General features: G+C 41.9%; 1 protein-coding gene across 3 annotated transcripts in view; it reads left to right on the forward strand.

Moving 5' to 3' along the window:
• Positions 1-13590, forward strand: part of RNF152 (ring finger protein 152) — a 57710-nt gene that overhangs the window by 24516 nt on the left and 19604 nt on the right. The window lies entirely within an intron of this gene.

The raw sequence follows: 13590 nt of genomic DNA on the forward strand, positions 1-13590 counted from the left end.
AAGTTTCATTTTTCTTCAGGTTTTAAATAAACCAATTTTCTTTGTAGTATTTTTCCTAGCTTTTCTTTCCTCTGTTACTGAGACTTTCTCCCCCCAGGCTACTTAATTCAAACATAACATGCTGTAATTCTACATGTTTTGAAAAAGTATTTGTGTAGGTGGTTAAGAAAAGAAAGCATCAGTCCTCTTGCTTGCCTCCTCCTGTTTCCTCCCAAGTCAAAAGCTGAGAATGGGACACCTTTCAGGAGTGGGCTCTTTAAATTAAAGTCCTAGTCTCAAAGTCCTGGCATCTGCATCAAATAAGCATTCTTGTCCACCAGCTGCAGGTGGAGTTGCATAAGCGAAGGTATCTTTGGGGTCTTGGAGGGCTGCTCTGTTTCTGAAAATGAATAATTTGGGGTGGAGGTGATCTTCTGCCTCAATGCTTTAGCAGCATGTGTGTTTCTTCCATCTCTTTCATACCTTTGTAAGTATTTCTGGGATCCAGTTGGGCAGTGAGGAGCCTCCCCCATTTCTCCCTACTTACCTTCATGGGGCAGCAGCTGCCTTTCTAGTGGTGAGGTTTAGAAATTTGTTCCTTTGGCTTCCTTTCCAGCTCTGGGGTTGGTTGGTATTTTAATGTCTGTAAGCTAACATTAGGCAGGGTAGCACACCAAGGAGCTGGGCTGCTGTAAGAGGAAAAGTTCCTCCCATTGTTGCAAGGAGGAAAACAGGCTTGTGAGATGTGGTTGTGATCCCTCTGAGTTCCAGAGGCACCTTAGCTAAGCAGGTGGTAAGCGGGGAAGATGAGCAGTGGATCACAGCGTCTTTCTGACATCCTAAAGGACACAAAATCTTTGCAGTGTTTACTCTGAAAATATTCTCCCTGCCTTTCCAGAAGTGTGCTGTTTACACACAAGCAAACACTGAGGTTTTGCAGTGTACGTGCCTGTGCTGTTTGTGCTGTGGGCACAGCTGGTAATGCTGATAGGAGAGTATCTCTTGTTCAGATGCTTGCTGCTTAGAAAGCAGAAATTTGCTGAGAGTGGCACTGGAAGCCCAGCTCTCCTTCCAGTGGGGTAGGGAACTGCTGGCGGGGGCTGAGCTGTGCCACAGCAGAACCAGAGGTGCTAAAGTACTGGCACTGTTATTTGGAATATTTAAATCCTTTAAGCTTTTTTCCCCCTTAGCAATACTTTCCAAATCTATTTATTAAAAAAAAAACCCTGAAATATGCTATTTTGCAGATGCTTGGGAGCCTGTTTTCTTCCCTCTGCCAGAGTAGATCTGTTAACATCAGTGACTACAGCTAAAAGTTCCTTGCCCAGATGAAGCTTGTCTTTGCTTTTCTGGTATCAAGTCCTGTTTGGTATGTTTCGATCTGGTTCTCACAGAATTTCCTTTTGTTTGCTGCACTGTTGTGTATGCCAGTTTCCCTGTAAATGTTATGAGAACTGGCAGTATGGGCCTGATGCCAAGGGTAAGGGACTAATACAAATACATTTATTTTTATTTTGGAAGCTCTTGCAATTCACACTTTGCTGGCAGGGTGGTAATGATGTTTCACAGAAGAATGCCTTTCTTTTCATTTTGATTTCAAAGTGCTCTAACAGGGTCCATCTACAGTCTTGGGCACGGCAAATGATGCACCAGGATCAAGGACCATTCAGCAGCAGGAGGAGATGGGGGGTGGAAATGGGCCTGGGGGCGTAGGACGAGCCTGAGGTTTGTCCAGGATAACAGCACTGCTGTGGCATCCCCAGAGCAGGGTGTGATGTCCCTGGGGGTCAAAACCAAGGTCATATTTCCATTTTTTAGTTGCCAGGCCTGTGCTGTAGCCATTCTGCTGTGTTGCTTATTCAGTGTTTTGTTTTCGGGGGCCTGAAGATGTGTTGCCACAGCTGAACAAGGCGTCCCCTGTGAGATCTGAGATCCCTGCCTGTGCAATACCTGGCTGTTGGGGGTGTGCACAGCCAGGGACAGAAGTGGCTGAGGGTTTGCTTTGGCTCCTGGTGCGTGGCTGTGCTCAGCAGGTTGTGGGATGTAGAGAGCATTGTCATGCTGAGGTTCTTCCAGTGGGACACGGCAGCTTTGGCACCCAGGGCTGTGCAGTCTGAGGGCGCAGTGTTTAAGCTGGAGAGGCACTTGATGGGAGGTCAAGATGGTTATTTGCATTACTGATGAGATGCTTAGTAGACGGTGTTCACGGCTCTCATTAGAGACCTGTGGAAGACTGGGTTCAAACAGAAGGATCTCTGTGTGTGTGTAATTTATGAGGGCTGCTGCTCAGACCTTCATTCATACTCTTAATTGTTCCACAGTGGCAGTGGGGAGGAGAAGCTGGAAAATGCTAATTGTGTCCTGTGCTCTTAAATGGGAGCAAAGGTGGCCATGGTATGCAGTCCACAGAGGCCTAGATGCTCCTCTGTGCTGTGGATCAGTAGTGTAGTGCAGGGGGATCTGATTTTCTTATCCTGATGATTGGCTTTCCTTGTATAGAAGTACCCATTTTTTAAAAATAGCTGAAATCAAAGGGCCAGGCTCTTTGGTACAAAACTATTTGTTCTTGGTACTTGTCACATGCCTAGTTGACTGAATTAATCAAATGGAAGATGCTTTTTCCCAAACCAGAAAAATTCTATGCAAAGAAATGTACTCCACCTATTTTTTTTTAATTTAAAAGCAAAATACAAAAAGATCCCACTTCTCTGCTTCCTTCTCTCACCCATTTTCTTCTATGTTTCTCTTGGTGGCAAAATGAGACAAGTAAAAGGTTGAAGAAGATATTTTGTATGGGCATTCACGCATGTATGTATGGAGGAAAAAACCAAAATATATGGATGTTTTTGACTTACCAAAAATAGGCTGGTAAAAAATCAGTGATTTATGTAAATTGTATGAAAAAGTTGCATTTTCCAGCTTGCAGTAACTTTGCAAGTTATTCCACTTTGTATTCTGGTGGTACATAAACATAGGCTTACTTTCCCAATTTCTTGCTGCTGCATATCCTTTCCTAACTTACAGCACAGTTGCTGTTCATGTAAAACTAGTTTAGAGTATTGAACAGGCGTGTCCAATTAATTTTCTTCCAGCTCTTTTTTTGTTTTTTTGCTATTAATTAGTACTAGAGGTGGTGGCTACTCTTAGTTCTGAAGTGTGCAGTGCACTTCTTTGAGTGTCCTGACCTGCGTCACAGTTTGGGAGCCTCTCTTCTCCATTTCCCTTGTGACACGTGTATGAGCAAAAGCAGTGACTGCCTCAAGAGGGTCTGAAGTCATGGGTGTGCTGTGCTGCATACTTCTGAGATGTATCAGCTTCCCCCTTTTGTAAATCTTAAGGTGCAGATCCTTTTATATTTCAGCATGGCTTGCTTGTTCAGTGAAAGGGATGCATGCAGTTGTCTAGATGGATGAAACTGGTTTTGGGTGTTTCAGTACTGCCAGACATGACAGAAATTCTGAGCTTCTTTGTGTGAAATGTTTCTTTTCCATGAGAGGGAAGTCCTTGACTGTACTTTTAATCCTGGGTTTAATCCTGGGTTAAGTAATTGCTCTATGAGCACATTAACATTTTCTTTCCTTGCCACTTTTCCAATTGTGGCAAGATTTGCAAGCAAGAAAAAAGAAAAGTAATATAAGGGAGCAGATAGTTTGGGGGTTTGGTTGTTTCGCTTCTTTATTGCATCTTACCTGCATCTGATTTCTGGCAGCATTTTGTGATCTCCAGTGGATCTGATGAGTGTTTTGCATTCAAAGCTCCAAGCAGACAGAAACCTACAAGCCCGAGCACTGAACTGCCCAAAAGGAAAAGCTTCTTGCATCAGCTCTTCCTCTTTTCTCCTGTGTTGATGAGAACTTTGAAGGCAATTGTTTAAACCAGCTGAGTTTTACTGCAAAAGAAACAAAGGAAAAAAAGCCACAAAACTGTCAACATTCGGAGATAAGTACAAAGAGGACTGACCACTCCTATTCCTCCTCAAGGCAATCCCAACTTTATTGCTGGCCTTATTTCAATACAATTTTAAAGGTTTTAAAAATCAACTTCATTTGAAAACAGATCTGTGGTTTGATTGTAGTGCACCTAGAAAGTGGGGATTAGTCTTGTGTGTCAGGATACATGTGTTTAGACTATCTGGAGCTTGAATGTTCTTGGAATATTCTCAAAGTGAAAACTGGGAGCCATCCAGGCATTAGCTGAAGAAGAAAAGGTTTTAAGTCACAAAAATCATAAACAGAAGAAATGCAAGTTGCATTTCTTTAGTGCTGCATAAAAGGAAATTGCTAAACATGTTCATTTGGTAAGCAAATGGGTTCATGAACTGTATTGTATTGCCTTTTTTTTGTAAATGCCCCTATTTCATTAGCTTCTATTCTAAGCTAGATTGCTGGCACGTTACCTTCTGTAGCCAAAAATCAAGAAGAAATGGGTTTGTAGGAGTACCAATTTCAGCGGACTGCCTGGAATCTCAAACTGCTTATTAGGTTTCTTTGAATTATTGGGTGATGTATTTGGTAGCTGGTGCTTTGTATCAGAAGTACATAATGTAAATAAATTTAATTAGAATAGTGCTCATACACTTTCTGTCAGTCTTTTGACTGGATTTTGCTAGCTTTGTAAAGCTCAAAACTCCAGGTATTGGCAAAATTTCTTTTTGTGAACTCCTTTGCTGTAAAAAGCTGGTGCAAAGTAGTTCTGTTCTATGAAGGGGAAAGCCTAGGAGGCGTGCTGCTTCTCCCAAAACCACACAGGTCTCTGTGCTACTTTGAGGATGAGTGTTGGTGATTTAGCTCTTCCTTCATCACAGATCAAGGGTCTCTCTTTCCTGGTGCCTTGGCTACCACTGCAAAGCCTCCTTACACATCTTGCACCGGTGGAGGGAGGTGCCCCTGCCCTTACCTGTGGAGAAAGGGTGCTCAGCATCTGGGAGGCACAGACACCATATTGGAAGCCTTGCACTCCCTGGGAAAGCTGAGGCAAATCGGAAAGAGCTAGAGAAGCAGGGTCCTGCAGTCCACACACTGTCTGCTTCCTAGGTCTTAGTACAGTGGCTTTTTGGAAGCAGTGAAATTAGATGGCCATGTGCCCAGTGCAAGAAATTATTCACTCCACTGTATTTATTTTTATAGTGAAATTGCATTTTCATATCTCCGTGAGAGAGACTGTAGCCGGATACAAACCCAGTGAAGCATTTCTTTTTGTGGACATAGTGACTTTGGCACAGCTGTGATGAAGCTCACTGCTCTCTTCATGAAAACACACTGAGCTGGGAATGCTGCTGGTTTGCATCCTCTCTGAGGAAATTCAGTGATGCAGTTGTGGTGGATGGAGATTGTATTTTGTCATGCTCCAGACCGATGTTGCTGTGCAGAAAAAGATGTGCTGGGCAGGCATAGCTTTAGTAAACTTACGTGACTGTGATTTCACAGAGAAACATGGGATTAGGAACTACCTGAAAATAATTTCACTTTTTAGTGACTCAGGAATGTGAACACTTTAGATTTGAGGCACCTTTCTTAAAGGGGTTTTACATTTCAGTGCATTGAAATGAATATGCATGTGAAAGCTTGAGAGTATGAAGTCTGTGCTTGTGAATTGGGCAGTTAGTGGTTTGGCCCACCTGCATTTTGTGTTTACATGCAAAGTAATTTGCGTTAGCAGAAGAGCATTCCATGTGCATATAGCGTATGTTACAACTAATCAGCGCACTAACAAAGTAGTTCTGAGAAATAGAGGAGGCCGTGTGGTTAAAGAGGGGCTACTTGTTCGAGGTCACTAAATTGTGTCTTGTCTTCAAAACAGAAGAGGGGAAAAAAATGGATGTGAGATGGTGGGGGTTATGTGATTATTTTAGTTAGGATCCAGTCCTCTTCAAGTAATGCAGTCTGCTCTTGATCTTAAGAGAATTACTCATGGCTCTGTTTTAACTGGTCTCCACAGTGACTCAGTGTAAGAACCGAGGTCATGTGGATTTTTTTAAAAAGACTTACTGGACTAATTAGGCTATGCTATGTGGCTTAGTAGTAGTTAAGCATGCCCAGTCTTACTGGTAAGAGTTCAACCTTCAGTTTTCTGCTGGAAGCAACTTCCCTTCAAAATGCAGAGATGAGCAGCAGTTGTGATTAGAGATTGTAACATAAAAACCCCAAAGCATTGTAGAAATTATGGGGGAAGGAAACAAGCTGTAGAATCTGGAAGGAGAGTTAATTATATGACAAGGGATCCACCGAAAAAGCAGATGGCTTAACATTCAGTGTTGCAGGGAGAAGATAGATTGTATGAGTGTTTAGGAACTACTTTGACTGAGTCTGTTCATGTGCATATAATATATATATAAAAAAACGTGGCTGCTATGATTATGTATAATGGTTTATTATGTAGTTGTTAGTACAAGGCAACAGAAATAAGACTTACAGATGTACTTCCTATGCTCGTTACAAACATTCATACAAACAAATGTTCCTCTCTCTCCACCTCTGGACGTGCTGAATGTTGCTTGCCTGTTATCTGTGTTCCCCCTTGCTTCCTGCCCACTCTCTCTGTCCCTACCCACCTCCTGCCCCTGCCCTGGCCTCCAGCTCCCATAGGGAGTCTAGTGTCTTTTCTCCTGCTGCCTTCTCCATCCTCTTCACATACTTCCTAAACTTCAGTAATACAGATGTAAATCAGGCAGAGTTTTAGTTCCCCCTTAATTTCTGTAGCATATATCAGTTCAAAAGATTTAAAAAGAAAATTTAATAAAGGTCTTTGTCCAGTGGTTGTTTCCAGATTCTGTAAATGATTGGTGAAGACCTTAGATTATTTCTACAAGGAAACTCTGTTAGTATAAACTTTGCCCAATTCTACATGACTGAAAAAAATTATGGGTTCTCTTGACCCATAATTCCAGAGGGGTAATTTTATTGAGGTTCAGACTCAAGTTTTGTATTGTAGGAAATCTGTGTCTACTAAGGAAGAGCCTTCATCTGTCATATACTGTTTACTGTCCAGAGGCAAATTTCAAGTCTGGAAGGGTGAGACCATGTGCCATTGGGAGGGTTCTCTCAAAATTGGGTTGCCAGACCAGAGGGCAGTATGATCAGATGAGCCAGAACGTGCAGTGGGGTGTTATTAGTGATTCTCATCAATTGCAGGAAGACAGAGGACTGCCTGGCTGTTCAAAATGCCTGCTGGGTAAATGCACTGAACCAGTAAGAACATATTGAAGCAATGCTATGTTTTGTGCCTGTGGTATCCATGTTTGAGTGTTGGGTTGCATCAGGACCATCTTTGCTTTTGTGTGACACGTTGGCTTTGTGCTGCCAAAGGTTACAGGGTGGCATTGGGTGCCTGTTTGTCCCAGCATAATGTTCAGCGTGTTGTGCTTCCTCCTTGGCTTGGCTTTCTGGTCGGATTTTGATCCAGAAGAAGTAAGCCCAGCCACCAGGGGATGAGTACAGCATGGATGTTATACACAACATGTCACTGCTAGGCCTGCCCAGTTTAGTGGTGGCCAGCACTAAGTTCAGAGGAGTTCTTTCTTTTTCAGCTGTGCTTGGTGTTGGCACAGCGTAAGCTAAACTTAAGCTGCCTGAATACCGGCTTAGCTAACTTATTGTTCTTTGCTACTATTTGGTCTTCCCAGCACAGACAAACATCACTTCATTTCTCCTCTTCAAAGGCTGTTATTACTCGCTGCTTTTTTAATTTCTTCCCCCATCCCAGTGACACCTCCAGTAATGTTTCATTGCCATGCAAAATGAGGAAAGCACTTTGTCAGCAGCCTACTTCAGGCAGAGAAATTTATATCTTTGAGAAGCATATCTACAGAACAGCAATTACTCAGATCATCAATATTTATATAGCAGATAATAGACATCATGGACAAGATGAATATTGTCACAAGACCAATAGCTGTTGGGAAGGGGGGGGGGATGCAAAATATAATTGCTAGATTTTTTTAAATGGGATAATTATTTAACTTTCAAGTGTTTGGTGAAAATAGCTTAGAGTCTGAATTAACTATTGAATGGGAGTTCATCTGCTTCTAGAAAGCAAAGGAAATGCCCCCTCCTGTCTACCCTCAGTTCACACAGTGAAAGCTGCCTGGTGTGTTGTCCCTTGCATGTGGCTTTAGCTGAAGGCAGTAATGGTGCCAGGCTCTGAATTAGGACTCATATAAAATAACAATAAAGTAATCAAGCAGCTTGTTTTGAAAATTAATTTTTATGTCTGCTGTGGATGGACACTTCTGGTTGAGATGGAGACACAGTCACACATGCTTTGGTTTTAGAAGCTGAACCGCAGTGCTCAGGGAAAGGTGGCCATGCAAGGGCAGTTTATAACCAGAGCTTTGCAGCATCCTGCCTGCCAGCTGATGTGCTGCTGCTGCCTTGGCGCTGCCTGATTGGACTGGCAGCCCAGTGAGTCCCTGTCTGGCCTCCTGGCCGGAGGGACAGCCCAGGTCATGGCTTCCTGTTTTCACAGCAGATGCAGCTCCGGAATTCTGCAAAGAGAATGCCTCCTCCCACCCACCCTTTTTAACCTTTTAATGGCAGTGTGATTATTTGTGGGGCTTCATTCACTGGCATGAAAGTCTGCTAGCTTGTCCTGTTTTTGAGATGTATTAAGTCAAAAACTAAAGCCCACTGCATGTGGGCTGTTTGCTAAAGATAATTTATTTGCTGACTTATTTCTTCTGCATGTGAAATGCCTCTGAATAGCTCCATTTTTTTCTTTATTCTGACTAACTCTTTATGTGTGACTTCGGATGAGTGTCTGAAACCCTTCACCCTTCTGACTTCTCTCAGCTGAGGGGGAGCAGTGGATGGGAAGGTACAGTACTTGATGTTCAGTGTTTAGCTCAGTTGGGTTGCCTGTCATTTGTAGCATTAATCACATGGTTTTCAAAACATTAAAGCAGCTTGGGAACATTTACAACAGTTGGTCCGCCACAAAAAGTTTAAAGCACTGCAGTATCGAGCCTCTGGGCTCCGTGTTCTGTGAGATGCATATAGCAAGGCTTCTTGTGCAATGCCCAGACAAAAGCTGGAACGGCATTTGCAAAGGCTGGCATCCTAAATCAGGAGACACATGAGCTGGCTACAAGGGAGGATCAAGATGAGGACTTTTAAGTTGGTATCCCTCTTTCTGTTGCACAGAAATCAGTTGAACTTCTCCTTTGTATTCCTTCCTGGAGTTAAGTACCTTCTGTGGAGTTGTAAGCAGTGGAGGAGCTAGGGCTTCCTCTCTCTGAGTTAGGTCTGATAATCAGCCCAAAGGAAGCTGAGTTCCCACCTTTCTCTAGCAGCTTTTGATCATGGATACTTTTCTCTTCATAGGTAAATCCATTAGACTGCCTGGATTCCAGCCCTTTTTCAAATTAATTTTTAATATAAAATAATTAAACATTCATTGGAGCAGAGAGAGGAACTTCCTTTCCCTCACACTCACTTTTCCTTTCTGACCTGGATGTTGAATTGTGCACGTCGAAGTGGAGTGGGGTTAAGGAGGAGGCATTGGTGAAGCTCTCCTGAACTACTGAAATTCCTGGTACTTGAAACTTTAATCTAGGAGAAGGGAAAATGATATTGTAATTCAGTCAGATTCACCCTTAGTGAAGAAAAGTTTCCTTCCGCTGTGAGCATACCCAGGTTTTTGTGTAGGTTCACTAAGTCTGCTACTGGCATGTGTCTTGGGGAAGTCCTGACCCTGTTGCATGCAGCTCAATTTGAACTGAAGGCTTGTTTGAAGCTGAATTTAGGCCAGCTTAGATCTTGCTATTGCAGGTAAAGCTGAGATCTCCAATAATGTCAGTTTTAATAGTTTAAATGCTCGTTCCAGTGCATAACTGTATTAATGGCGGTGGTTTCTAAACTGCAGATCGTGCACCTAGTCTTGCAGCTATGCCTGTTCCAACTTCTTCTAAAGTAGTACCCCCTAAGCTTTTAAATGATGACCATGTAATCTTTGCTGGGAATTTAAACTTGCAGTCAAAAGGCTCCCTTTTGTAGTTACCTTCCCCAGATCCCTTTGAGGCAGCCACTCTTGAGACTCTGTTGAAAGACTGTCTGCAAAAGGGTTAATTTAAACATTGTCATCTATCTGAGGTTCTGCCTTGAGGAAAGTAAGACTAGATACCCCTTGGAGAGGCTACTGCAGTTCTCAAGCCAGCCTCTTACGTAGGTGAGCCAGCCCTGTGACAGATGCATTCTTTGCTCCTCCAGGTGCATTGCAGCTTGGAATATCTTTTTTCCAGAGTAAGGAGAAGAACAAGGGGCCATTGAAAAGAGCAGGTTATCAGCACTACTGACATGCTAGATTATTGGATTGTGTTGAAATAATTAGTTTTTTTCATCAGGCTAGACTGTTTGTACCTGATTCTCTGAATAGTTGTTTGTTTTTTGTTTTTTTTTTTTTGTTTTTTTTTTTTTTTTTTTTTTTTTTGGTTTGGTTTGGTTTGGTTTGGGTTTTTTTCGGTTTTTTTTTTCATTGTGGTAACTTGCACAGAGATCCTGGAGATGATGAAAAGAATTGCTTTCCCTTCACCTTTAATGAGATACTTTGCTGTGTTTTGGCTGTCTTGTCCCATTGCTAAGCCCTGACAAATTTATATTCTAACTTGAGGATGAGGTATTCGTGGCAGGAGGAAATAGTGTGTTTGCAGCATCCAGAAGCCATGAGCCTCTCTTAATTCCATTCCACTTCAGTGTGAAGCACTGGGGCACCACCATGATGACTCTACACTGAGGCCTTTCTGTCGGGCCAGTACAAACCACCTAAAGCCTTGAGAGTTAAGTGTGTAAAGATCCAGTCCTGTGTAGTGATTTTCTTTTAAGGTGGAAATGGGAAGAACTCCGTGGTAAAGGATCTATTGGTCAGAGATATATTGATACAAAGCTTCAAGAACGTTCCTAGAAAAATCCCTCCTCCTTAGCTTCTGAGCAGTGCAAGGGTGAAGGCTGTTTGCTTCTTCAGTTGGTTTTAAGCTGGTTTGAGGATTTGCCCTGCATTGCCTTCTGGAATAGTTTTTCTGCATCCTAATTTTGTCAAGGTTCATCCAAGGTTTTGTCAAGGTTCATTGGTTTATTTTACAGAGGGATACAGCCCCCCAAAATCTCCTTTCACTGAGAAATAGAACTGAAGGGTTAGATTTAGGAATGCTAGCACCATACCCCATGGGAACTGTAATTAGCATACTTTATTTCCTATTTTTCCCTTGGGGTTTGGCTTTATGGCTGACTTCCATCTCCTCTTTTAAAATTTAGTTGCTGTTGTGGTTGTGGGAGATGCAGTGTACCTGGGATGCCCAGTCCCTGTTGGAGGTTGGGAACAAGGGTTATCCTGTCTGCAAGTACCTTGAGCTGGAGTAAGCAGCATTTCACAGTTCTGAAAATGGACTACCAAATTTCCACTATTTAGTAGAAAGGCACCTCTTCCTTTAATACAGGTGGAATAGTTGTCATATAATTCATAACGTGTTAATTTGAAAATTCATAAATTTTCATGAAAACTCACTTTCCTCTATTTTTATTTAATCTCTTGGCTTAATTTGCAAGCACAAAATACCACTTTTATGGGCATGTCCCACACTAATGAAGTGTGATACTAGGATACTGAAATTAGTTGTGAGTTCAAAGTGTAGCAAGTAGGGAATGTGATATGATTTACCTGAGGAGACCTCTTGTTTGGCATAAATATTTCTGACATGTGGAATGGAGCTAGATTGAGAACAGGAATAAGCTACTCTTTAGACTTCAGATTTTACTTTCTGAAGTAGGTAAGATTCCCTTCTTAAAACAGAAATCAGCAGAAATGCTGGAATTGTGTTAATTGAACAGACTGATAGTCTGTGGAGTAGAGATGTGTCAGTATGAAGTTTAAGGATGCGTAGAAGAGAGAAGCTGGTCAGCAATAGCAAATTAGTTAGAATTCAGTGAAGTTGTGTTACTTGCAAATTTGCTTTCAATAACCAATGAGCTGTTTTTACGAGGACTACTTACGACTGCTACTTTTATGGTTGGCTAATTAGCAACCCCCTTTGGACAGAAACACAACCCTCTTGAAAGTCTTCAAGCATACAGAAACTTGGATTTTTTAATCCTCTCCATTTCACACTGTGTTCTGGCTTTCAGCTTAGAATCTTTTGCAAGCTGCCACTCTCCCTGTTTGTGTGACTTCTACGGAAAACACAAGTAATAGTGGTTGAAAGGGAATTTTAAAATAGATCATGAAATCTAGGCCATGTCAGGATGATTTTGAGGTGGTCTTAAAAAATCCAGTGGTTGTCTTCTTTGAAAGCTTTTCCTAAATGTTTGAGATTTAGCCTTTCTCCTTTTTATCTGAAGGTTGGGAAGGTCTCGTCCTCTCAGACAGCACGTGTCACATGTGTTGGCATTTGGGAATTTGACCAGGATGGCTTCTCCGCTGCAAGGATTCCTGGGCAAGTCTGGCTCAAATCTGCTCTTGAGAGCAGTTACTGTGAAAGGAGCTTCGTCCAGCTCAGTGGAAGTGCTTTCTATGGAGTGGCCAGTGGCAGAAAGAAGCGCTGGCAGAATTGGACCCAGGCTGGTTTTCACAGCTTTAAAGAAATTATATGCTCACCTACAAAGTGTCTGTGATACATTTCCTTAGACTCATAGATAAATTTATAATTATATTAATGCATAAAATAAATTGATTCATGCTGTCATACTGGTGCTCCTGAAGATCTTTGCAAAAAGGCAAGGTAAACAAGTGAAAAGCATTTTGGAAAGAAAATGTGCATTTTGCCTGTATTCAAAAGCAGTTTAGGGAAGAAACTCCCTCATATTGATTTGCCTCTTGGAGTCCTGATGTACTGTGCAGGTCTCTTCTGATGCAGCTGCATCCCTGACACAAGAAGGTGTGAGCTGGGCTACTTGTGGTAGTGCGGCGTTATTTGAAGAAAAGTTAGAATTGTGTGGCATGCTGGCTTTCCTTCCTTATGTCCTTATGTTTGGAGTTAGTGTGAGCCAAAGATAAGTGGCTGCTTTTGGTGAGGGGCAGTGGAAACGTAATCCCACAACTACAGGAACTTCGTGATTGTAGCTCTTGGAGGAGCTGCAGCAAAAAACCCTTCTCACCTTCTGTGTTAATGGGTGGTTATAAAATGAGAACAAAAAAAATTAAGGATCATGAGCCGGCAATTTTAAGAAGACAAATCTACAAATTTGTCCTTTAATAAAATTATAATACTGTTGTTTTTTCAAATGAGGAGGGACACAGAGGTCCATAAGCTGTACTTGTTCATTTTTAAATCAGGGTATAATGCTGAGTTAGAGTTTTTCAGCTCACTCCTTTAAAGGTCTAATTTTCTAGCTTTCATGCTGGTTTCTTTTGTGTCATTTTAAACAATATACAATAGCATTTTTCCATCAGCAAAGGCGTGTGCTTTTCAGTGACCTTTACTGCTTTCTTTAGAGGGATTGTGATTAACATACAGGGATGAAAATACTTAATGATTTTTTTTTCTTAAAAGAGGTCATCTGCCTTTATTCTTATGATTGTACAACTCACACCTGTGTCTTGCCCCTGTGTTCTTTATTTTGAGGAGCCTGAAAGTCTGCTTGCAAAATCTGAGCTCATTTGCAAAAATCAAGCTAAAAAACGAATATA

The sequence above is a fragment of the Camarhynchus parvulus genome, chromosome 2 (assembly GCF_901933205.1).
Source record: "Camarhynchus parvulus chromosome 2, STF_HiC, whole genome shotgun sequence".
In the NCBI taxonomy this organism is placed as follows: Eukaryota; Metazoa; Chordata; class Aves; order Passeriformes; family Thraupidae; genus Camarhynchus; species Camarhynchus parvulus.